Source organism: Camelus dromedarius, chromosome 15 (assembly GCF_036321535.1).
Source record: "Camelus dromedarius isolate mCamDro1 chromosome 15, mCamDro1.pat, whole genome shotgun sequence".
Classification (NCBI taxonomy): Eukaryota; Metazoa; Chordata; class Mammalia; order Artiodactyla; family Camelidae; genus Camelus; species Camelus dromedarius.
The window spans coordinates 8,079,496-8,107,266 of NC_087450.1; the positions used below are offsets into that span (position 1 = coordinate 8,079,496).

General features: G+C 41.2%; 1 pseudogene; it reads right to left on the bottom strand.

Annotated features, from left to right (window-relative positions):
* Window positions 1-8,877: 8,877 nt before the first annotated feature.
* LOC135322987 (E3 ubiquitin-protein ligase HERC2-like) lies at window positions 8,878-22,402 on the bottom strand (annotated as a pseudogene).
* Window positions 22,403-27,771: the final 5,369 nt, after the last annotated feature.

Sequence of the window (27,771 nt, forward strand, 5' to 3'; positions counted from 1 at the left end):
ATATTCTCCCACAGCGAATGCCACTGTCTCCCATGAGTCAATCAGAACCAAGGCTCTGGGAGTCACAGTAGAGCTCTTTCCGCCCACAGACCACCTCACGCAAGTAACAGCCCCGCCTTGCTGATGCCACCTCCTGCAGAACACTCGGATGCCACCTCTCCTTCCCGCCTCCATCACCGCATGCCGCACTCAGACAACTGGAGCAAATCCCTAACAGCTCGCTCTGTCTTTACCTTGCCCGTCTGAAATTCTGTATTTCTTCAGTGAGTTGGCTACCGAGGCTTTTCTAAAGTGCAAATCTCAAGTCTTCACCCCCGCTTACACGTGCGCATCACCTGCGTTAGCTCTGCTTTTAGACCTCGGCCTCCGTCCCCTCCTTCACAGCACGAGGCCCTTAACTGACCCAGAGTGTATGACTGATAAATGTCTGCTGAACACGTAAAAGGACCACGTCTTCATGGCAAATGGGGTAACTTGTGTAAACAATTCATTAATCAGAATTTAAAATACATTCAGTTAATTTACTTATGAGGAGAAACTCTGTTCAGTTTAAAAGCAGGGGGGGTGGATTATATCCGAAGGAAATAATAGATGCTGTGCACAAAGACAGTTAGGAAACAATATATAACCTGGTACTGTTTGCAACAGCAAACAACTGGAAATCTAAATGTCAAATAATTGGTGTGGGGGTGGGGGTTGTATGCTTAAATCTGCATGTTAAAAACAAAAGATAACTGGGAAGGAATATAAATAAATAAAAATATATATGAAAAGAACTGAGATCCTTGATATACAAACAACTCAGAAATAAACAGTAAAAAGACTAAGGTCCTGCATTATAAGGACAGCCACTCTGGGCCCTAGTTTCCCTGCCTCCAGCAGAGGTGTCACTACACTAACCCCAGTCCCTTAGGTCTGTCACAAAGTTTAAATGAGATAGCACAAGTAGACACGCAGAATAGAACCTGGCACATAATAACCACTTTAAAAAAATTAATTTCTATTTCTACTATCAGTGCCATTATTAAATTCTGTGTTTAAACTTGTTTGTTATATATATATAAATACAGAAATTAGAATACAGCTTAAACAATTATCATCAACTGAACTTGTCAGGCAGAAATAAAAACTGCCATCTTTCCAGAACTACCCCACCAGCAGTGCACGACCCCTCACAGTCAATGCTGAATTCTCTCTCCCCCAAAAGTCACTAGCATCCTGACCTCCATAATCAGATTAGTTTTAACTTTATGTAAGTGAATTTGTTTAAACAAACTACAGTTTGTTCATTATCATTATTTTATAGTACACCACTGTATGAACAGGTGATGATTTATTTATCCATTCTCCTTTTGACTGGCATTGGATTATTTCCAGTTCAGAGCTATTATGAATACTGACACTGGGAAGATTTTTGTTATACATCTTTCTGAATATACAGACATGCTGTCCTATTTTTTTGTTTTTTAATCTAATTTTTCCCTAGCAGTTTATGAAAATTCCCTGTGCTCCACTCCATTCCTTCACTAACACCTAAAATCATCAGTATCTCTAATTTCAGCCATGACAGTGTATTGGTACTCCATTGTGATTTTAATGTGTTTTCCTGATGACGGTGAGCACCTTTTCATTTATTTACTGGCCACTTGTGTGAAATGCCCAGATTGTTTTTCCATTTTTCTATGAAGAGAGTCTTTTTCATACAAATTTCTACATTTTTTAAAAAAGTCTATTTTTAACATATTCTGGATGTAAGCCCTTATTGATTACAGATGCTTTGCACTGTCACTCTCTTAGTGTTTTTTTATGAATGTGATCTCTTAATTTTACCAACTTTTGATTTAAAATTAGTTCTTTTGCTGTCTGTTTTAAGAAATTTTCCCTTATGTCAAAGTCATGAAGAAATTCTATGTTATCTTCCAAAAGTTCAATTTTACCATTCACACCTGGAAACGGGCAATGCTATGCTCTTGGATCTGATTTCTGTGTTTGTGATAGCGATCAAGTTTCACTTTTCCCAGAACGGACATCCAATTAACTAGGAATCAACTGTTAAAAGGACAAATTTTCCCCAATGTCCTGTAGTGTCATCTTTATCATAAATCATATACCCACACATGCCTGGATCTGTTTTTGGATTCTTTGATCTGCTGGATACAGACTTACCTAGATTTCTTATGTCTTTGCCTAAGAACCAGACATTGTCTAAATTATAGCAGATTCAGGAGTTTAAATATCTAGTAGAGAATTTTGTTCTTCTTCAAGAATGTTTTGCCTACCCTTAGCCTTTGGTGTGTCCATCTATGTTTTAGAATTTGCTCATCGAATTCCCCAAAATAAACAAACCCATGCTGGGGTTTTGATTGAATCTGCATTGTCTCAAACAATACCGTCCAACAGAATGTTCTGCAATGATGGATTTATCTGCAGTTTAATAAGTGACTACTAGCAAAACTGGGGAATTCAATAGTTTTTTTCCCCTCTGCCCTACTCTCCTTGCTGGGAACTCCAATACAGTGGTGATTAGAAGAGGAGATACAGGTGCTATCGTCGTATTCCCAATCTCAGAAAGAAAGGTTTCAATATCTCTTCAGTATCGTGGTTGCTGTAGTTATTTAACTGAGAATGACTGTCAGGTTAAAGAAATTCCCTTCTAATCCTAGTTTGCTAAAACTTTTTCCTCAAATGGATGCTGAATTTTATTAAATGCTTTTTCTGCATCCATTGAAATGACATGAGTTTTCTGATTTACTCGGCTAATGTGGTGAACTACACTGATTGGTTTAGGAATGGTAAGCCATACACTGTGCATTCCTGGAATTGTTTAGTCATAAGTATCCTTCTGTAGTAGATTCACTGGTGAAATCACCTGGACCTGGAGTTTTCTTTGTGCGTAGATTTTTCAATTAAAGGTAGTATTTCTTTAATATGACCATTCAGATTTTATATTTCCCGGTGTCTGTTTTGGTAGGTTGTATTTTTCTGATAGTATGTAAACTTCGTCTAAATTTCAAATGCACTGGTACCACTTTCCTCACAACATCCTCTCTTGAAAGCTTTTCAATGTTTGTAGTGACAGCTCCTTCACCTAATACTGGCTAAGATGACCTCTTTCTTCTGTGTGATAAGCCTTTGATTGGGATCAGTTTGATTAATAAATCAAAGGTTTATTAATTTTATTAAGTATATTCTTTTATATGTATCTTCTATTTCTGCACTCATCCTTGCTATGAGTTAGCAATAGAGGTGTATTAAAAATCTCCCATTTAAAAATTTGTGTTACTGGATTACATAAATTTAAAGCTGTTATAGATACCTACCTGATGAATAAAATCTTTTATCATTATAAATTGTCCCTCTGTTTCCAGTAGTGCTCTGCTATACTAATATATACTAATAACCACACCAAGCCTACTCTTCATCTTTGCATGTATGCGTTTTGTCCATCCTTTCACTTTCAACTGTTCCATTTCCTTATAATTTAGGTTTACCTCTTATAAACAGTTATCTATGGGTTTAATTCATGTATGAACACTAGTAACCCTTCTACCTATTCCAACAGTTTTATGCTCCTTTCTTACCTTCTGCTGGATTAATCTTTTTATACCCCTCCTTGCATGCAAATTACTTTATTATTTTTAGTTATTTCATACATTACAATATATACTACATATCCTTGACTCATCAAAATCTAATTATTCCTTTAATTTGTGTACTATTGTTGACTTGTGTATGTATACACACACACAGTCACAAGACAGCAACTAATCATCCAGCATGAACAGAATCAGACTCAAGGATACATTCAGAGGGACAGATGGGTATTTTGTGATATCCAGACAGCTAGGAAAGAATTACAAAGAAATAGATAGCTGCTGCTTGATTATTACTATTATATAACTATACTCCTAAAATACTAGTTTCATTTTCTGAATCTAGATCCAGCCAATTACATGCATTAAAATCAACAAGCACTTACTGAGGTTACACTAACCACAGTATTGTTTTGTGGGGTAACAGTGCCACGCACGATCTGTAACAGTGTGTCTCAAACTTTAACATGCTTACAAATTGCCTTTGTATCTTGTTAAAACTGCAGATTCTTAAAACTAAACCAAAAAGCCCTGCAGATTCTGATTCCATAGATCTAGGGTAGGGCTTGAGAATCTCCACAACCTCCAGATCATGCCAATGCTGCTTTGAATAGCATTTTAAAAAAATTTAACGGCTCACCTTAATAAAAGAAAGCTATTTTCCAACTAATGCAACTAACAGATAACCCAAAAATAAGCTATATTCTGACTACACAATACACTATAGCCACCCCCCCACACACAATACATTTACCTTCCTAGGTAAGATTTTGGGGTTTGTGGGTTTTGGTTTGTTTGGTTTTTTTTTTTTAAAGACTAATACACACCCCGATGTGTAAGGGTGGTAAGGAAGGTGATAAAGAATCTGACGTTCCTTTTAAAATTTGCTGTAGGTAATCTAAATGTGGATTAACTAGCAATAACTATGATTCTCACTTGTGAGATTTTTTTAAGGCTATTTACTCCACCATCTATTAGAACTACTTAGTAACGTTACCATCTGTTTAGTGATGTGAAAGAAGATTACGCTTCTAGTGCTGAGGCCTCATGACTTATGGTCTGTGTCTGGGCACGTCTGCCACAGGCTCACTGCCTCCTTTCTCAGCTCAACTGCTGTGTGTGAAATCCACAAAGAGACTCAAGTTCAGTTTCCTCCTACAATGCCAGAAAGCATTTAAGGTGCTCACTCATCCATTCCTCTCCTAGAGTAAGACTCCAAAAAGTCAAATAATGTGGGACTCTCTTGCCAACCTGATTTTATAATTAAGCAAATCATCATGGTTTTTATTCTTTCTAAAGTTTCCATCTCCCCTTTTAATCCAAATGTTAATGAGAAAAAGGATTCAGTTGATCCTATAACAGAGCTGATGATAATAAAGTGTTAGGTTGAACTAAATGAAATTGCTAGTATCAGACCCCCGTTGGCCTACAAAATAGCAATGTCATACGGTTTGCTCTATGTCTACCATATTACATAATCTGTAATCAATTAAATTGAAAATCAGCTACAATATTTTAGCCCTAGAATGTGTCACATGTTGCAGTATCAGGTATTTTAATGATAAACTTATATTTAATTCAAAATTATCTTCAAAATCATTATTTGTAGTTCAATTTCAAAATAATATTTTAAATTGCTGCCAAATATTACAAAAGGCAATTTGTAGAAAGTATGCAGGTAGGGTCGTACCTTCACTTATTTACATTATTCTGAACTATGTGGATCTTTTTTAATATAAGGATATTTTTGAAACTTTAAAAAAAGTTCATTAAAATGTTGTTGGTAATTAAACAGTTTACTAAAAAATGAAGTAGCTTTCTCATTCCAGCCAAGTTACTATGTTCTAGCAAGAAACTATAATAAGTAGAGACCATAACACTAGTAGAGATTAGCACTGATTCTAGAGAGAAACGTTCCTTGAACAGATCTCAGAGACTGGGAGACAGCAAGACTCAAATCAGCAGGGGTTAAAAGGAGAGCAAACACCGAAGAGAAAAGCCTGGGAGGTGACCCTGAGTGAAAATAACCACCATTTTTAATCTCTGATCTAAGACCCACATGGAGCTCCACCTGCAGCTAACTTGAATTTCTTTTAGTTATTAGTATGTTGATAGAGGACCACCCTTATGACAGTATTAATCCACATTAGATTTTAAAGAGACGGAACAATATTAAAGAATAAAAATAAATGAAAATAATTCCAGTTATTTAAAACTACAGCATTCAAAGATGGAAACTTTTATGAGGCCAAGTTTCTGAAACAGAATCTTCTAAGAAGCAAGGGAAGGGCAACCAAGCTTAGGTGGGAAGAAATCTGCAAGGTCCCTAGCAACAAGACACATCTGTAACAAAAGAAAGAAAAATGCTGAATAGCCAGTTGCACTTTTAATGATGGCTGGAAAGAAAGGTACATAAAGGGAGTGACTGAATGGACATCCACGAGGAAGTTCGGTTCAGCAGGGTATCATTAACACCAAGAACAGTGTCTGGGGCGTGGTCTGCATTCAATAAATATTTGTTCAATGAAAAAATGAATGAGTCCATTAGGAATATTTAGAATGTGAAGAAAAGGTTCAGAAAGAGAGGGAGAAACCTGATCAGAGGATAAGGATGAAAGAAGAATTTTTAAAAGGAGGGGCTTATGAGTCAGAAATAAGGAACAGCATGATCCTAGCACAGGATACGTACATCTCTTGCTGAAAGTCAGTTTCTCTTACTCATACACAGAGCACAGTTCCTGCCTCCACAGCAGGTGTTAAATAAACATATATTAAGGTGAAACTATGTTATGCTTCTGTAAATTATCTAATTTTAAGGGCAAATGAACCGATTTCTTACAACCTTCTAGTTAGGGGCCAATGTATATCACCACAGAACACAAACACACACTTTAACCTACAAACCAAAACAGCTACAAACAAGATGAAATTGCTCATAAGATCTAACTAAATGCTCAGGTTTATCAGTTTGATACTTTGATTAAATCTGTGTATTAAATTGTTAGGAATAACAATGGGATGGGGTGAAACATTTATCTTTAAAGCCTGTAATGTCAGACTTCCACTTCTGACCATTTTAGAGTACCTAGCACTAAACTACCTCACTCACCACAAACCACTATAAAAGTGGTCAAGACATATGAAATAACTATTTTCCGACAGTGGAAAACAGGCCGTTCATAACTGTGATCACCGAGAAAAGGGAAATAAACTTGGTGAGCCTCACAGTCACCCTGGCTTTCTACCTGGAGACAATTTCCAGAGTATAGTGTAGGGAGGGACAATTTCCAAAGAACCCAGTGGTCTTGATGAGCTGAGGAGATGGAGATGAGAGTTCAAGGCTACTGAGTTGGCTGGAATTTGTGGGGCAGGCAGTAGAAATAAGAGACCTATGTATGTAGAGAAGGGGCTCCACTAATCTGTACCCAGGGATCACTTTGACTCTTTGGCCAAATACTAAGCTGCACAATCATCAGGCGATGGTCCAGAAAGCCACACAGAGAACAACCAGCAGGGAGCTGAAAGCTGAACAACTACTAGAAATAGCACAGGATGGCAGACGGAGTGACCAAATCACCTAGCGGGAGAGACCCTGCTGACCACCACACATGTTCCAGACACCCCAGGAAACCCATGCTTTAGGAGGAGAGCTCAACTGGCCCTACAGCAAAGGCTGCCGCCTACAGGTCCTAGCAGAGACCGAAACAAGCCTCAAAGGATCCAGATGATCTACAAGTTAACTAACAGCCTACCAGGTCAAAATTCAGCATTTTTAAAATGAGGATAACAAAACCCAGAAGCTCAACAGCTCAGCATTCTTAACACCCATATCCAATTAAAAATCACTAGGCACATAGAGAAGCAGCAAAAATGCGGTCTGTATTCAAGAGAAAAAAAACAACAAAAACTCATTAGCAGACCCAGAAATGATAGAAATAATGAAATTAGCTGACAGGCAATGTCAGTGACTCAGTACAGACACAGTGTTACATACAAACATAGGACCTAATTTACATAAATTTCTTTCTGGCCATATATTAGAATAACATGATCCATTCAACAGGTAACTAATCAGGCTAAACTGAGATGAAGCTCCTAAAAAGGGAAGAAAATCTACTACTACTGTAAGAATAAAAGTGTTTTCAAGAACCTGCTTGTATAGATGCTAATCACTTATTTAGCTGAAGGATTCACACATTCACTGCAGTCACTTGGCCTGCGGTAAGTTTAACTTTCACTGATGAAGATACCAGAAGTTTTACAAAAATGACGGAAGTCATTCAAACTGACAAACTATACTGGTTATAATCAAGAAATAATTCTTTCAAACAAGCTAGGAAACCATTACCATTCAGACTAGATGGTAAGCCAGACCCCGAGACTCCAGCGTGTCTCTCAATGAAAGAAATGACCACAGAGCTCAAGGCTCTCAGACAGCTGTCCCTCGTATTAGTGCTGGTCAGATGATGCAGCCTCACTTATGGTTTACAAGACAGTCACCTGAGACAGGGCCAGCAGTAGCTGACGGACATGGAACAGTTCAATTCAGCCTAACTAACTTGTGCACTCGGTGAATTTCACTTCCTATTTTCAGTCAGAAGATGGGGTTTGTGTTCACCTCTCAGGTCAGAGTCATCCGTGGGCAGTGAAGGGAGAGCCCTGGACCCCTCTGGATGGGAGAGCTGTGGGTCTCAAGCTGCTTATACTCAACTTTGTGAAGCCCCGTGGTCTTTCTGTATCTCAGATTCCTCTGTACCATGTCAATTTAGTATATTCATTTACAAAACAGGTAAAATGAGAAATACATGATTTGGAAAGTTCAACTTGCTACACAGAAACACACTGACCTAGGGTTTAAGACGTCCTGTCACTTGCCGTAACCCCAGCATAAACGCAGCATGGTGACAAACAAGGCAGTTTCCTTATACATGAAGTAAGATTCATCACCATCTTGCCCTGTCACATAAATGCAAAGTAGTCCTTCCCTCATAAAATGCCATGGATTTGAAACGTTACACAGATCACTGCCAGAGGAAAGGCAAGGCTGTGCTCAAAAGTCTCTGTTTAGAGCTGAAAAGACACATTTTAATAAATGGTGGTTAGATTCTAACTTATTTCCTTTTTTAAAGAATCTACACAAAAACATAGTAAAAAAAAAACTTTCAAAGTTTTATACACACACACACACACACACACACACACACAGTGTATGAAAATGTACATACATATAAAACCTGAATTACCCAAAGATGCTCCCTCCCCCACCCCGCTCCAGGAGTTTTCTTCATCTCTCTTGACCGTCATTTTGCCAGGGCTCACACACACTGATGTTGCCATCCAGAAACCTGAAAGTACAAACAGAAGAGACATGATGTACTGCAACACATCTAGAAGCTAAAGTATTATGAAGCTACTGAAGAGCCGGACACTTCCTGTATAGCTGCCTTCCCCTGCAGGGAAGAAGAACCAGGAAACAGAAAGAGGCAGCCAGGAGTACAACACGGGCGGAAAGCTCACCTACCACAGGCTGCCATCCCCTTCAGCTAGGCCACAACCGTGTCACTTTAAGAAGTGTCCAAAGGTGCTACTAAGTTTCAGGCACATTCAGTGTCTTCAGAAAGAAAGCTGCCTCAAACCTTCCCTCATCTCTGCCTCTGCCTTCTCTCAAAGCCGGCAGACCAACAGCAGCTGAGGGACACAGCCACTTTTTACAACTTCCCCTCTCCTGCCCCAGGCAGAAAAGAGGAGAACCCTGCACATACTCCTCTCCTCACTTTTTTTTTAGTTCTAGCTAGACAGCTGTGAAACATACAAGATATTTTTAAATCTAGTCAAGTACTTGGTTGGGTACCTATATTGAATTGCAGCAGAATACTTAAAATTATCCAATAAGGCAACAATTTGGCTTTGTGATTCCAATTACAACACTGCATACTTATGGGGATTTTCCATTACAAAATGCTCGAAAGGCAAGATATTCATCTGACCAGAGACACTTTAAAAGTTAAGCACCGAGCAAATTGTTAACTGTTAGACAGAGGTTATAAAATGTAATAATATAAAAAAAGTAACCCTCGTTAAAAGTATACTTATGTAGCAAATAAAGACATCATTTCAGAGCTCATCATTAGTTTTCTTTCCTCCATATGTGCTGTGCAAGTGTTTAAAATCTGTGGCAGAGTTCCACACCAAATGAAAATAGTATAGAAAATGTTACCGTATTTAATGTTATACAATATGCTGAATACATAAAGTTCCCTAGTGATACCATTAAAAACACTAAGATCTGTCACTGCCTCCCACCCCCGCCCTCCAAAAAGTCAGGCAAAAGATGAAATTCTCATAAACCAACAGTAAGTATATGGAAAAACTTTCAAATTCACTAGAAGTCAAAAAGTAAGTCCATAGATAAGTAACAATAAGATTTCATCATTTACTTCTCAAACAAGCACATTTTTCCAAACCAGACAGAATACCCTGAATAACAACAGTATGGATAGAGCAGCTTTCTATGACCCTTTACCAGAACGCTCTGCTAGCAGTGCTTCACAATTAAAGAAAAAGTGATAAAAGTAAAAAATAGTAGGAACATCCATCACACTCTCCATGCCAAACTTTGTGCCAGTATGCCTCAGATCCACGCAAGTCCCACAAATCAGGTGGCATTATTACAGCATCTGTTACATTTTACATAGAAAGGAAAGAGTCCAGCAGCCTCATTGGGCCTGGCAGCTGGTGGTCCCACGTTCATGGGCTTGGGGCTGGTCAGTGGTGGTAAGGCAAACCAGACCCTCCAGGGTCCACCCTCCTCAGAGACAGAGGGAGTAGAGACTCGGGGAGCACCCCTGCGAGACAGGACTGACGGGTCCTCACAAGAGTGAAGAGAAGCTGAACCAGCAAGTCTGAAAAGAAATCGGGCTGGGAACCAGCCCCCTGCGAGAGATGTCCCCTCCCACATGCAACCTACTTGAATGCAGGTGAATGCAGACGAATGGGTGGCTGTGGCCAGAAGAGATGGGAATTTAAAAGGGAGTCTAGGAAAAATGAGTTAACTTCACATCAAATTTTACAAAAGAACCTTTAAAAAAAAAAAGAAAAGCCAGTTCTCTAGTCACCATGAATTCTGTGATGAGCTCACAAAACTGACCTGTGAGAAAAGACTAGACTAGGAAGTGAGCCACAGTCCAGCAGCCCTGTCCCTGCGGCCTCCCCCTGAGACCCGACCCCAGGCTCCCGGCATACCAGGGACACCCTCCACCTCGGAAGTCCTGGCTCTGCTGCTTTGCCTGAGCAACTCCCACTTCCCCTCCCAACTGCAGTTCAAATGTCACTTCAGGCTTGGCTGGAGAATGGAGTACAGACAGAGGAGCAGGTAAGGATACACAGGTAGGCTGGACCAGAGTCCCTCCACCAGGGTAAGAAATCTGGGTTTTGTAAAAAAAAAAAAAAAGCTATGAGGGCACCAGGGAAGGTATGCCAGGAGTGACATCGCTCTGGCTGTGTTTTCAGTCACAGTGATAAACACTCTGGGGTGTCTGGATTCAATCTCACCACGTACTACCCAGTGACTGAGTGACTGGGTAAATAAATCTGTGCCTCCCTTCCCATCTGCAGAATGGGTTAAGCTAGTACTTAAACCTCAAGACTATTATGAAAATCAAAGACTAAATGTTTAAATTGGTACCTGGCACATGGGACATTCCTGGATTCTACACTCCCCCTTAACAACCAATCTATCCTCTAATTCATTCATTCAACAAACATTTACCACACCCCCACTACGCTCTACACCTTAGCTGTCCGGTACGGTAGCCACTAGTCACAGGTGGCCACTCAGTGCTTGAAATGCAACTATCTGGGACAGAGATAAGCTGCAAATGCAAAGCACATGCAAGATTTCAAGGACTTAGTACAAAAAACAGAATGTAGAATATATCAATAAACTTTTAATTTTAAAATAATGTATTTTAGATATAGTGGGTAAAATAAGATACCAAAATTAATGTTTTTTTTTCTATTTTTCAAACTATGACTCCTAAAAGCTTAAATTACGTAGGTGGCTTGTGTTATAATCTACTGGACAGTGCTGTTCTAGAAAAAGTTCTTAGCATTAAAGACACAAGAGAAGATGAAGGGCAAAGTCTCTGGCCTCCTGGAGTTTGTATTTTATTGCTGGTTGGGAGAGGACACAATCCCTCACAAAATAAGTAAGTGAATTCGGTAATGTCAGAAAATGACCAGTGTTCTGAAGAAAATAAAACAAGGAAAAGAGAAATTGAGAGTGGAGGGGAGCTGTCTTCCACCTCACCTCCTGTCTCTCACAACAGAGAGTGCAGCAAGGTCTCCTGTCAAGCACGAGCTGAGACAGACTGGCAGCGGCCATCCGGCCATCCGGAGCACATGCTGTTGTTACATTCACACACCCCCAGGCTAACCTGAGTGGGTCAGAAAGCCCAGCGCTCTGCCTGCCCAGGCGGGAGCACAGAGAGGACCACCGTGTGCACCCAGTTCTATGAACTGCATCCCCCATCCATCCACTCGAGCCAGAAACTCTCTGTCATCCCCACCTCCCTGTACACACAAACTACATTCTGAGACTGGCCTCAGGAATGTCTCACAAATCCAACTGTGAATTTCTTTACTCTGTCAGGCTCTAATTCAGAAGAAAGTGAAAGTGATGAAGGGGCGATTCTGCAGCACCCGAGGCTTACCCAGTCTCTGTGCCCTCTCCCCACTGCTGCCAGTCTGCTTCCCTATCAAAGGTTCAAGGTCAGCATCACTTTAAGGGATCCAGAGCTTCCAGGTTTACATGTCATCTCGTCTCACTGCCCACCAGGTCTCTCCATCCTGTGCCCCCCATACAAGGCCTCCCTCTGAGCTGCACTGACAGTGCCCAGGCAGAAGTGCTCCCCCATCTAGAATGCGGTCCCTCTTCTCCTCTTTTCTGCTCCTAGAAATCTTGGATTCAAACTTTAAAACCCAGATCTAATGTCATTTTCTCTAAGAAACATTCCCAGAATCTTGCAGTGAGCTGCTCCCCTGCTCCGTTTCTTTCCTACTATTCTGCTGTTAACAGAGCAAACATGTGCTGTGTTGAAGTAATCAGCACATCCTCACAACTAGAACCCTTGAGGGAAGGACTGGTTGTACTTGTTTATATATTCTCATGAATACAACAATGCAAAGGCTTAAAATAGACAATAAATAAGTGGGTGAGCGAAGCAGAGAGACCCGTGAACCCCCTGCCCACAACCCTGCCATCCAGATGAGGGGCTCCTCAGGAGCTGCTGGGACCCCCACAACTGTGCGAGAAGGACTTCTCTGCTCTGAAGGGTGAGACAGCTAGCATGCCTCTCTCACTCTTCTCTTTCATGCCAGCACATAAAGGCATTCAATAAATATTTTATTCAATGAGTGTGCAGATGAACAAGCATTGTCAGACATCAAGTTCCCCATCTCAATTTAAAGAGGGGACACCTGCGACCCAGAGAAGTTTTATGTTTTGTCCCAAAAGGTCAGTGGCAAAATCAAGACTGGGACAGTCTCCTATCTTACACCCAACATGGCACATTTTCTTCTGATGAAAAGGTCCTGAAGTAGGTGTTTGTCACTTTTTGGTCACTCAGTATCTGGACACCCATCATGGTTTGTGGCAATCACAGAAGACAGAAAAAGCCGTGTCTCCTACTATAAAAGCCAAACAGTAACAGAACTTCTCTCATCCTCACTCCCTGCTAGCAACCCAAGTTTGAACGGTCAAACGTTCCTGCGCAGCCTGAGAACTGGAGGCGCAGCTCCTGCAAGGCACACGGGCAGTGTGAGTGTGCTCCCCGCAGGGAAGGGAAGGCGAAGCTCACACAGCAGCTGACTGCAAAGAGCCAGAAGCGGCGAGACCGGGCCTGTGGCCTGACCGGGCTGTGTCCTCTGCTGCTGCCTGCCACGTTGCCTCCTACTTATTTCCCTAGCATAGTCTCCAGCTTTCCAATCAATTCTGTGGGCTAACTGATTCATTTTCTGCCTAAATTAGCCAACGATGAGTTTGTTGTCTGCATCCAAGAACCCTGACTGTCGCACATAAATGAACAACAAGGGACAATCACTCAAAAAAGGGGGATGAGAAAAGGAACAATGAGAGAAGATGTTACACAGAATAAATCAAGACCCTGCTGGTGTTTACAGTGGCTGCACATGCCACATGGACAAGACTGCTAACCGACAACCAAAGGCATTTTTTTCCCTGATTGAGGCAACTAGTCATTTCCCAGCTTCCCCTGCAGCTAGCATGGCCCTGTGACTCAGCTCTGGCCAGTGGGACATCAACAGAAGTGACGTATGTACTACCAGGCCTGACCCACAAACCTCCATGCTATCCCCCAATCCAATGACTGAATGCCAAAACCCAGGGCCACCTTTGGACATCATATGTAAGATAGGAAAAATATCCAGTTTGGTCCCTGAGTGACTGTATGGAGCAAAACAGTTATTGCCAGTCACTGGGCTATTACATAAACAAGAAATAAATTTCTAATTTAAATCAATGAAATGTCACATGTCTGTTACACCAGTTAGCTTAGCACAATGAAAACAGAAAGTAACACCTGCCTAGGGAAGTTAGTAAATTCTTCACTGAAAACAATGATCAGATGTACGTCACTTGCCATTAGTAAAGTAATGCAAACAAAGCTACCATCCAAAAGTTAAGAAATGTGTTTTTGATTTTGAAAGGACTTTTTCTTGGTGATTAAGTACAAAAGTAGACGGTGGGAGGGAGTAAATTAACGTGACTCTTTAAATCAAGTGACATAATCCCTTTTTTATATGTATTTCCTTCCTTTGTTCAACATCTGGATTCAAAGGAACTCAGTATATAAATTTTTTTCCAGGATAAATCATGAACTATATACTAGAAGCATGTTAAACCTTCCTATCTGCCTATAAATTTTCATTATGGAAAGAAAGTTGTATCATACAAGGTGCCACCTGCTCAATAGCTCACTTGGAGGGCTCTTTCTTACAGATGACATCCCAGCCTCTAAAGATATGGATTCATTTAGGCCTGAAATGGGGACCAGACATCAATATTTTTCAAAGATTTACCAGGTGACCAGATTACGGGGTGCCTCCACTAGAAGAATTTTGATGAAAGTTTGTAAGATTTAAAATGATGATATAGCACAAAAGTGCTTTAATATTTGCCATGAAAGCATAATTTTAAAAATCTACAATGGTAACTCATAACTGATGGGAAGACTTACACTAAAATTCTTTCCAAAATATTTTATGTTAGTATTATATGTAATGAACACTCAACTGTACAACCCCTAATTCTCTGCATTTTGAGGAACCAAGTCAACTAACAGGTCACAACGTGAAAGAAAATAATCAGAAAACATCTTTTTAAAACTCTTGGATAGAAGGAAATATTTAGACAGAGGGAAAAATCCATGTCTTAACAGCTCTTAATGAGTATTTCTGAAGAGTGGGACTCTAAGGAAATAGGAGCAACTCTCATTATCTAATCTGTACACAATTTTATTAGATCACATTTGAAAAATCACCACGAACAATTCACACTACTATAAAAAACCAACAACAAATGCTCTTCTGAAAGCAGAACAGGCTCCCCACCTCGAAGCAAAACTTCCTTAGTCACGTCCACCTCTGAGTTCATGGTGACCCACACCTAGTGGATGGAAACTATCCTCTCTGCACCAAAGTTCCAACCATCTGTCATCTCTGGTGGCTTCTGAAATCGAGCTTTATTTTCTAGCTCTGAGGCTGAACCGCTACCTTCAAGTACAATGGCTGGCAAGATCTTGAGCAAGAAGTCAGTCAACTTTTTCTTAAAGCCAGAGTGCGAATATTTTAGGCTTTATCGAGGATACACTGTTGTAATTAATCAACTCTGTCCTTACAGCATAAAAGCTGCCACAGACAATACATAAGCCAATGAGTGTGACTGTATATTTATTAAAAAGAAGCAACAGGCTGGATTTGGGTCTTGAGGCTTCAGAGGCAGCAAAGTTAGTGTGAGGCACTGAAATTATATATATACACACACACGCTTATATACCTATATATTACCTATCCACATCATATAAAATATTGTATGTTTATATGTTTATTTTTATAGTACCTGTGTTTGTGTTATTATCTCTTTTACTCCAACTATAATACAAAGCCCTTAAGGATGCTGCTTCATTCACTGACAAATCTTCGGTGAGTGGGCACAAGATGGCACTCAAAAACCATCACTGCCTGGCTCAACTAACTCACCTCCTGAGACCCAAACACAGATTAACAGGAAGGAGGGGGATACAAAAGAACCAATTTTCTCCTACCAGGAATAGAGAGATTATTAAACACAAACCTAGGTTTCTATAGTCAAATGGCAAGCGCCCCCTCCTCCCTTGCCAAGGCATCACTGTAACTGATGAGGATGATGAGCGCTAACAATGAGGGACAGTCACAGGACCAACAGCAACCAGAGGAGCAGTGACTTTTATCAAGAATTGCAGGCAGCAGAGTTTCCAAGGGGGGCACCACAGGAGAGCTCCTTCCACCAGTCCTGGATGTGGTGCTCCATCAGCAAGAAGGGAGAGCACCAGCCAGGGCTTCCTGGGGGTGGTGTCCCCAAGCCCGGGGCTCATGGCAGACAATGGGGACACTATGCCAAGTCTAGCCTCAGCTCAACTAACTCACAGTGTGATGACCCTGGCCTTTCTCAAGGCTAAGATGCCCTTCCAGTAAAGTAGGGATGATAAATCGTTCCAACACCTACGAGGTGTTCACGTGAGCAAACACATGTGAGCACATTTCACAAACTCTAAAACACCACACATATTCAAAGATAAAGGGTGTGAAAGTTGCCTTCATGCTATGAATTCTCAAATGTCAGGATACTAATACTTTAATAGCTGGAAAACAGTAGCATCTTTCCTATTAACTACTTTATTAAATAGGAAAATAATGCCAATTAATATTTTTTAAAGCCCCCCATGGACCTGAAGGCTATTTTCATTTTGAATTTTTGAAAAATGCCACTTGCCAGGTTTGTTTCCTGAGTGGTACCTGCTGCAGTGAGTACTTAATAGTAATGCATTTAGTTCAACGTGTCTTAGAAAAAAAGTTAATATGTCTATGTTTTCAGATACATATAATACTTAGGAGGTAGTTAAATTAAGTGCAGTAAAATCAATTTTATGCAAAATGAGTGAACTGAGAAGCCTGGTGTTCAGAAAAACTTTCTCAAACTTTCAGTTATAAAGCGTTCATCCACATTAACTATCAAGAAACACGGATGGTACGTCTGGGCACTAGCAACGACTCTCCTGCGTGATACTACGTGCTTTTCTTAATGCTGAAGACAGTTCTGGTAGTAAAATCTACTCGCTGTTTTAAAAGCAAGGAGGCCCTTCCCCTAAACAAACGACAAGAGCAGAGGGCTAAGCCCCCCCTCTCCCCGGCCCCCTGACCAGTCTTCTGCACAGAGCTTCATGGGCTTTCACATGGACACCCATCACTCCTCTCCTCCAACTGGGGAGAAATGGTAAGTTGTTTTGGATATAAGAATAGGTTTGCAAGATCTTATGCAAGACTGTGGTTGGCATTATCAACTAGACTATTCCACAGACACACGTGTTCATCTGAAACAAGTCAAGTGAAACTGAAGTAAAGCACTCCCTTGGAGAGGCCATCCCTGGCTTTTCTAGAGAAGACTGCACCCGCCTCCCACATCACCTGTTTGCTTAGATGTTTACTGTGTATCTCCAGCCATTAGAATCCAAGCTCCATGAAACCAAGGGCTTTGTCCCTAGTATACACCTAATACCGAGAGGAAATGCTCAGCACGATAAATGCTTAATAAATGTGAGTTGCTTATCTCACCATTTTCTTAAACTACCTGACATCTAGCAGAATATCCCCTAGTTACTAAGTGATCATAAAAAGTTCCATTATTCTCAGGTAGGCATTCTGCAAGTTGTAATAATTTAACAGAATTGCTTTGGTTCCACTGTATTTATTTTTACTCCTACCTTCAAGACAAGTGAGGCTGATGTTCTTATAACTGTATAATATTATTATAGTTTCCTTAGGAGTGTTAAATAATTGAGTGCATTTAAGGAAAAATTATTAGAGACAGTATAGAGTAGTGCTAAAAGCACAGACCTTTGAACCACAATGTCCAGGTTTGAATTCCACCTCCGCCACTTATCAGCTGCATCCCTGGGCACCTTTCTTAACTTTCTGTGCCCTAGCTTCCTCATTAGTAAGAGAGAAATGATCATCATATTATCACCTCCCAGTTCTCCAGCCCTTTCACTCTTCCTTCAAACATTTTCAGAACAGCACCTGCCCAGAAAAACCCTGTTGTTGACCACCATCAGCCCCCCTTGAAGGGGCTGCTCAAGCTCTCTCCTTTTGTGGTAGAGTGAGACCAACATCTATCCAATTCACTATTCATTTTGGCATTTTCTATTTCAAGGTTCTACTTATTTATCCAGAAGCAAACTAACTTACCCCCTCCACACCTCAAAGGATGCCTTTCCTGACCTGCCGTCTCCACCAGCAACACTCTCCCACTCATCCAGGCTTAACACCACGCTTCTCTAATGCTCCTTCACCCTCCACCTTGCATGACATCATTCTCTAAGTTCTGCCTAGGGTTCCTTAAAAAATTCCTTCATGCCCAACTTCTCTGTTCTTTTACCTCTTAACTGTTCATAGACAGTAAGTCCCATGAGAACAGAGGCAGATTCTGTAATTTTCATAGGTTTATCTCTTCCTAATACATAGTAAAGGGTTCTGTATCTGGTAGGCTCAGTAAGTACTTGTTTAATATAAACTAATGCACACCAGGCTTACTACCATCACTTCCATGACTCCAGACTCCAATCCTTCCTTAAGTTATAAATCATTTGTAAAATGTCTCATACCTACAACTTGTTTGCTCAGACACACTCATTAATGTATTCAATTCAAGTAACCACTAGTTATAAAGCACTACAGGTGGTTTTGGGGAGGGAAGAAAGAACTGGGGAATGATTCCAAAAATGAGTCTTCTCCATGTCTTCAAAAATATTACAAGAATGTGTAAGAAACAGCCACATAAATATTTACAATAAAAGGTAAATAGACATTAACTCTGATTAGTAGGTGGTTTTTAATGAAGACAATACAAGCAAAGGAAAGGAAAAGGGGGCATTCCAAGACATGGGAAGAACACAAGTAAGAAGCATCAACATGGTATGTTCAGGAAACATCACTGGGGGAGGGGACAGGTGAAGGGTCAACTGAGTCCACTCAAAATTCATGTTAAAGTCTTACCTCAAGCACCACAGAATGTGACTTTATTTGGAACTGCCCTTATTTGAAAATAGGGTCATTGTGACATAATGAGTTAAGGTCATTAGGGTGAGCCCTAATCCAGTATGGCTCATGTCCTTGTGAGAAGAGGAAATCTGGACAGAGAGACAGGTGCACAGGGAGAACAGGGCAAAGCGGGGTCAGGACAGGACCCACCTTCATCGGCCACAGCCAGGGTCTGGGCATCTCTGCTTCCACGCACCAGCTGGATCACTCTGTGGCCAAGGACGTTCACCTACTCAGTTACAAACACAAAAACAGACTCAAGCACAGGCACAGAGACAGCAGGGGGGTTTCTCCCCACAGACTGAGAGCCATACTGCACAGGGTGTCATGACCTGTCTGAGAGTCGGAGCTTATCTCCTCTGGAAATCAGCAGATGGGAAGCTTTCTGAAAGCAACAGGAATGTGTATAATCACCATCTGGGGCTTCAGCTGTGTTGTATTGTCCCCGTGTCCCAAGCGGCCATGCTCTCCGAGGCCCAGGTGTACAGTTCGCCGCTGGATGTCAGGGATGTGCTATGTGAGCTCCCACAGGCAATGTCCCAGATCTGCTTGGTTTTCAGGGTCTCTGTCAGCCGGGGCTTGTCACAGTTCCTAGAGCAAGATCAAGTAATATTCCCTATAATCAATTCAGCCTTTTGGAAAGAAGAAGTAAACAGACATCTACATGGACCCACATTTAGTCAAAACAACAGCTATAGATCAGCTGAACTATCAAAACTTAAAACAGAACATGTGAGGCCAAGTCACATTCATGGAGATTTTTTAAAAATATATTTTTCAGTTCTATCTTCATAAATAACCACTCCTATTCAATTTTCCACAAAACAACTTTCAAAGGGCCTTCACTCTTATTATCAGTAACAGTTTCTTATTAACACATAATGAAGAAAATATTCTTAAATTCTGCTGAAGTTTCTGAGTTTGCCATCATCACCTTCACCCCAAGAAAACACTTTCCCATCGACAGTTAAAGCCGTAGCATGCCGCCCACCTGCAGCATTCACACACACAGGGGCTGCCCAAGCTGGCTGCCCAGAGGTTAACGGTGTAACTACCCACTGTGCCTGGCAGCCAGTATGGACTCAATGAATCTGTGCTGAATAAATGAGTAAATAGGGTCAGCATTTCAGGGAAACAAGTACATAAAATAAGTGAATGATTATTAAACTACAAAGTGGAAACCCCAGAAAGAATTTTACTTGCCAAGAAGTGGCAAAATAATGCTATTTATTAATGGGGTTGCTGCTATGTCAAATACAGAAAAGATCAAAATTCAGATGAAAAAGTAAAAATAAGTACCTTTGGGATCAGGCAAACTGTCAAATGCAGAGGCAATCAGGCTTTGGAGAAACGCACCTCCACAGTGGGATTATTTAAGCAAAATTACCATCAACTGCAATTAAGGCACTATGCTCACTCTCCCCAAACAACCCGCTCACGCTCCTCCCCCAGCATGGACCGTCCTCCCAGGCTGTCCACCCCGCTCAGGACTGAGGACGGTTTCCTCTGTGAGCGGTGTCTGTGAGCTCCTAGGCTCCCGGCCTCCAACACTCATCCCACCACCGCTAGAGCCCATGTGATCGAGGACCATGTGCTCTGCTAAAGCTCATGCTTCCCGGGCTCCCCTGCCCAGAGAGCACAGTGACAGAGACACAACAGAAGTGAGTAAGGCCTCCAGAAAAGCTCTCAGACAGGCCGAACGGGCCTGAGGAAACATTTGTCTTTTGTGCTCACCTGCAGCTGCAGGGACGTCTTTCAGTGAGGGCGGACAGCAGGCCAGCGCTCCCCAGGGGCACTCGAGCTGCTGCACTGGCTCCAGACCCCACCTCCAGGCTTTTACAGTGGACAAAAGTTAAACGCTGTCTTGCTCAAGTTGTTACTGTTTGGATTTTTCTGTTATAAGGGGTGAAATCTAACCCTATTCAGTACAGAGATGAACTGAGTCAGTTGTATCTAATTCAGTTCATTCCTCAGAGGCCTCATATCATGGTTGGAAATAATAGTAAGTTTCCTGAACTGAAGGGGTATGACTTTTGTAAATGGTTCTTTCTAATCACCAGGATCCACAGACACTGGGAATCTCGTGAAAGTTACAGGCTCTTTCCCCAGAAAAATAACCCACACTTAGGCACTGAAGGTGATGATTTCAAAGATGCTATAAACCCCGCCACAGCTCCAAGACTGAAACCCCCTCCTCGGAGGGGTATCCCTCACATGCCTGGGATTCCAACAACCACTGGTCCCCAAAAGCCTTGTGAAGCAACAAAAATTCAACTCTACACCACCTGGAGCTGTACATTATTCCATTTTTATTCCTAATAGTTAAGTAAAACTTGAAGAATCCAGTGCCACTTTAGGGAAAATTATTTAAGGTCTCGAGTTAATTACAGAGCATGAGCAACAGGCTTGTCTGCACACAAGTGCCAACCCTGGCCCCGTACCTGAGTGAATGGCCACCTTCTTGACCACGTAACTGCTGAGGGCTCTGATCTGCTGAGGGTTGGACACAGTCCCGCTGGAGAGGCCCAGCCCCAGCCGGCCACTGGTGGCTTCCCCACAGGCATACACCTTCCCTTCCACGGTCACTGCCAGGGACAAGCGTGAGCAGAGCATTCATGTTTCACAGCAGAACTATGTATTCAGTGCTAAGCATATTTCAAAAACTGTTTAACATTAAAGGAGTCATATCTGCAAATAAACTTTTCAAACCACCAGCCACCTGTACTACATTCAAAGCAGATAATTTCTCAGAGAATGAAGGAAATTTAAAATGGGATTTTTTAAAAAGCAAAAGAGAAAAAAATAATTTTATACACTTTGAAAATTATAAGTAATCTTATCAAATGGTACAAAGAATTACTGCTAATTTACATGGTTATATTAACCAAAAAAGTTCTTTTCTCTTAGAGATACAAAGTAAAGTATTTTAAGCATGAAATGATACAATAAGATTTACTTTAAAATAAATAGGAGTCAGGGGGTGTAGAAAATAAAGACAGAAGTGACACCATCTACTGGTAACTGCTGAAGCTGGTAGAGGAACCAGAGGACTCGGGTCCCTATTCTTCCTACCTGGGTACACCTGAACATCTCATAACAAAAGGTGAAAAATAAAATACACATCATGTAAGGATATAAACAAACATTTGGTGAACTACATTTTATTTTAGGTCATGCCCTGCTCATTCCTGTTGATTCTGTCTTTTCTAAGAAGTTATACGTTTAAATTTCCCATTGGAGATGGGTGTGATTTAGTGTAAATTTATTAAATCCCCCATCTAAGAAAACTTTATGATTCCCATGCGTCAGAAACTATCAGTCACCACCACCATGGGAGAAAGGAAGTTCATCGCAGCCCCGATGCGCCAACCCACCTTCACATGCAAATCCCCACAAGGGCCACGTGCCCTCAGGACCCCCTCGACAGCCAGCACCATCCCGACTGAGGCTCCCAGAGTTTCTGGCCCCCATGCCTCTCCAAATGCGGTGCAGGAACCTCAAAATCAAATGTAATTCACGGCTGCTGAATTGCATAAGGTAATTTTTGTTGCACTAGAACATGAGACTTAAAATGAATGAGCTCTAACTTTCATTTTCAGCTTCTCAATGACTCAGGTAACTAAGGGATCTGACAATGGGCCAAGCCGCCCAGAACACGAAGCAGCAGAGACGCTCATCTGAGAAGAAACTGTTTCCAGGCACGAACCCTGGGAGGAATCTGTTCTCTGGCTCTTCAGTTAGCAGACACACTGAATTCAACTCCAGTTCCGATGCATCATTTGTTTTATCTGTTCTTCAAATCACATCTCGCTCATCCTGTACTATGACTACATTATTTTATTCACGGGAAGCAAAAATGTTTACTGTATTGAAGGCAAGATATATACAATTATCCTCTACAATTTTCACCCCTTTGCTTCTCAGATCTTTTCAAAAGTATATGCTTTAGTTTACAAAACAGCAATAATGCAACCATATCTGAAGTGCCCTATTTTCTGAGGACAGAGGCTTCTCAGATACTAAACTTGAGAATATCTGTGGTTCATGCCAAGAAGTACTTTAGAAAAGTCAATTTTTAAGAACTACATGTAGAAAGTAAAAGCATCACAGAAACCTCAGGAGGCCTGGCAGTGGCTGGGCCCATGTGGGCCAGAGCAGCGGGGTGAGGTGAGGGCGGGGGCGCTGGGTGGGTACCTTGGAGATAGAGGTCACTTAGAATGGAAAAAAAATTTTTTTTAATAAAAAGGAAAGCAACCTCAAGCACACACAGTTTGCTGGTTACTATCAGAAACTCTTAAAGTTTTGTTTTAATCCAGGGAAAAAAATCAAAATTTAATATCCTGAGATATACACAGGAGTTAGTGTTCCAGAGGGTCAAAATTTCTAGATACCAGCTTGCAACCTTTCAAAACTACAATTTAATTTTAGCTTTTTCATTTGGTGGTGCTCTTCTTGTAAGACCACAGTTCTTTCCTCCTGTACACCAAGTTGAACATGACAGCTTTTACTGACTCAGAGCAATTCCCGCCCATCACCTCAACACACAGCTACTACAGATGTAGCCAGAAAGAACACTGGTTAAGTGGCCACAAGAGTCACCACTGGAGCTGGCTTTGTGGCCATGTCCCTAAGTCCAGTCATCTGGTCATATTTTTCCTCAAAAGAAATAATAAAATTGGGGGAAGGGTATTATTCAGAGGTAGCGTACGTGCCTAGCATGCAGAGGTCCTGGGTTCAACCCCCAGTACCTCCATTAAAAATACACAAACCTAATTACCTCCCCAACAAAAAACAAAAATAAATAAATTTTAAAGATTTCAAAAAAAATCAAAGAATATGAAAAAGTAACCAACAATTTTTTTTAATTTGAAAAAAATAAAATAACATAATGAGCTCTGAGGTGCTCTGACAGACACAGGCTCCAAGGCCAAATGTAACTGCCTTCTTTTACACCCTCTGCCCACTCTGCCGGCCAGCTGGGTGGGAGTCCCCACCACCACCCCACCCGCTCATGCTCTGGCATGAGCACCACCAAGACCTGCCCACACCCCAAGGTTCCTACCACCCCAGTCGTCCTATCTCCTGACCTGCCCTCGACGGGCTGTTTATCTGGTCAACAAAACACTCCGGTTCTTGAATCGGATGAGACGATCCAGTACCTGGCACAGTGTTAGGTGTTCTTGGCTGAGGTGGTAAGAAACTGCTGCTTCCTGTGTGTTTTAGGTTTTGGCTTTTTGTCTGCTTTTGTTCTGTTTTTGTACAGCTAGGACAGACAACTGAAGGCTCCAGAGGTGAGGTAAGATTTTCTTCTTTGACATGTTGTATCCTAATGAATATTCAAGGGACAAAAATCTCATGGCTTGGGGATAAAAATATAGGAAAACCCTCTCATTGGTATCAGGCACAGGAGGCCAACTTGAAATATTTTTTAATAGTGTTCGTCAAAACTATGCAGGGGACACCACCAGTGTCCAGACGTGTGACGACTGGTACCAGGTAAGCATGAGCCGTGGGAAGGCGGGCCTGTGGGGATCCATGTGGGCACCCCCCCGGGCTGGGGGCCTGCCCTGTGGGAGGCTGCCCGGGCCACTCAGTGGTTATTAGCTGATTACTGATACCTGGCAGGGAAAGGAAAATTACACTCAAATATCCAGAATTTCTTCTGTGAATCTACTCAACTGCATAAAAATTCCTTCTATGAGTAAACTCAAATTTTTCTGGTTATTTTCCATACACATATGTATTAATTTTATTTGCCCAGTTGATCTTAGTTGCTACTGAATAAGAAAATGTGAATCTGTAATCCTTTCTCTTAAAAATCCCTATGATTTATTGAAGTGAACTGGAGGTCTCATTAATTAAATTAATGCATGTAGACACTATCGGTTTGAATGATAATGTATGATATAATGTATATTCTAGATAAGGCAGTGTTATAAATATTAGTTTCCCTTCAACTTCTTTGCAAAGCTTCCAAAATAAAACAAGACAGGATCCAAACCCAAGATCTCTGGAATGAGCTGGAATGGCCACAGTGGCCACCCATTCACAGATAAGAGTATGTGCTTCACAGCAGCGCAGGGTTAAGTGCCTTTGTGTCAAAGAGACAGGTTCCTGATGTCACACCCTATAAAGCATTCAGTGCTTAGGGCAGCGACCAGCAGAGCTCCGCTGGCACTGGGACCTGCCTCTGGTGCACATCTGCAAGGGCCCAACCGCAGGGTCTGGGAATAAGAAGCCAATATGTGCAGGCCTGGCAGATCCCTGTCTTCACCCGTGGTATGTGCCGCTCCCCTGTCAACACCCTTTGCTGCCCACTCTGCCCTGAGGAGGAGAGCCTTCCTTCTCCTGACAGCTCAGCATGCCTCTGCGGCCCCTCAGAGCACCAGGTGTGTCTCCCCCATGAACTTCCCACAGCCAAGAGGCCACTCTGATGTGTGTGGGCTTATCTAGTTTTATCCTGCATGGTCATGATGGCATCTGCAGGACAGAGAACAGAGCTCAGCCTACAGTCAGCCCTCACTAGACACATGGTGTGTGATTAAATACAGGAACAGCTGTCACCACAGGCCTCATACAAACTAAGGACCTGAATAAGCAGACGAGAACATAACCGTAAGATGAAATCCAGCACTCAGTAAAATCATACAACAGAAGATGGATGATACGGACATTCTGAAGATGGATGTTGCCCAAAATTGCACAGTGATGCAAACATACTTAACGCCGCTGAACTACACTCGTAAAAATGGTTATAAGGTAAATTTTATGTGTACTTTATTACAATAAAGAACTTTTTATTTAAAAACTAATAATAAAACACTTAGCACAAAAGGCTGTAAAATACATACCATATCACCTCCATAGGAAAACACAACCAGGGACAAATAAAAAAGGAAAGTACAAGGATGTGTATCAAAATATTAACGTGAAATTTCAGATAGAAAATTAAACATCCTTATTTTCCCTTTTAAATGGTATTTTTCTAAATACCGTATTTTCCTACATTAACTATTTTCCTAAATTAAGTTAAATTATAATTTTTGAACACTCAACTAATATTTACTGAATAGTCCTGTGGGCACAAATCTGTTATCATTATGAGATACACACTAATTAGACGCTGGCTTTTGAAAGGAAGAGCTCTGGCATGAGCACCACCAACAGCAACAGCTGTCACCTCCCACTGCTGCCTTTTTCATCTTCTTCCTCTTCATTATCTGAAGCTAAGAAAGGAACGGCAGCCAGACCCTCCTCCTCTGCATGGATCCATCCCAGCAGGGTGAGGCCATGGATTTTACAATCAATTCCTGAGCTCCTGCACTGCTTTATCACAATTTCAATATACCTGTGATACTAGACACAAACGGAGTGAGCTGCAGGCTTTTCAGAGCAACAAACACTAGATCCCTCAGCTGGAGAGCAGGATGTGTGAGACACAGGGTGTGCAGAAAGTTAGAGCCCCTTTTCTTAAGTGCTAGAAATCCTAGGCAAGGCTGACGCAGCCACGTGAGTGGGGTCTGCCTTCAAAAGAAGTCACTGATTCACCAGGGATGTCCTTCCAAGGCATGGGACTCGTGGTGACTCTGTTACTAACATGAAATGGTGTGACAGCCTTACTGAATGACCACAAACATTTCTGTCTCAAAATTTCCTTAAATGAAGATGTATTAAGAAAGATTAGATGTCAGGTAGCCACAGAGCCTTCATACTTTCAAAACATAATAAAAATACCTGTTATGGACAAATTAGGGAAAATAGTACAAAGGGTCCCATAACCCCATCAATTAGTTCAACAGCTGTCAATGTATGACCCACAGTGCTCACATATGAATTGTCCTAAGAAAATTCCAGGCAACATGTTGTCTCAAAATTTCAGTATATATCACTGAAATATGGGCATTTTAAAAAGTATGCCCACAGTACTGTTATGATAGCTAAAACAATTACTTTTTATATCATCTAACTGCTAGAAATGATCAAATTTTCTGACCAGGCAACAACTTTTGCCATGAACTTTTACCCCTGCTTCTTGCTAAAGCTAGTGAGGAAGAAATTTGTTTTGTTTCCTTTTCAAGCTGAACTGATAGGCAGTAAATTCAAACTGTGTACCTCTCAAAGTTTAAAATAAATACAATTATTTAATTACAGGGGGAAACAGACTCATTGTTAGAACAGAAATGATCAAAGAAAGTCATATCTATCTTGTAGTAGCTTATGGTGAAAAAGAATATGAAAATGAATATATGTAACTCATGTATGACTGAAGCATTGTGCTGGGCACCAGAAATTGACACAACATTGTAAACTGACTATACCTCAATTAAAAAATAAAAAAAGAAAGTCATCTCCACTGTCACTTGCAAACCATCTGACATTAGACAGGAACGCTACCTACCTCTGTGCAGTCATTCAGGAGGGGCAATGTGGTGTCGATGGGGTTAATGTTGACTGTCTTTTATTCAATTAGGTTGTTTTGGGAATTTTCACCTAGAAAAAAAGGGAGGAAAAAGGAATCAGACTAAGGAGTTTTTATTATGGGCTAGAAGACAATTTTTGAGTAAATGAATTCAATTACCTTACACAAACACTAGAGAAGGCATGTAGCTACTGTCAGCAGGATCTACTGTCATTTTTAATCTATGAACAAGAACATCAGGGAAAGTATCCAAACGAATCCAAAGCTTTAAAAAAAAAAGCATTCTCAGTAAAATTCAGCTATATTTTCACTAATAAGATAGTAGCTTAAATCTAAATAAGATTTTTTAAATACATCATTTGGCTTGAGACTTAGACTCTGCATTTA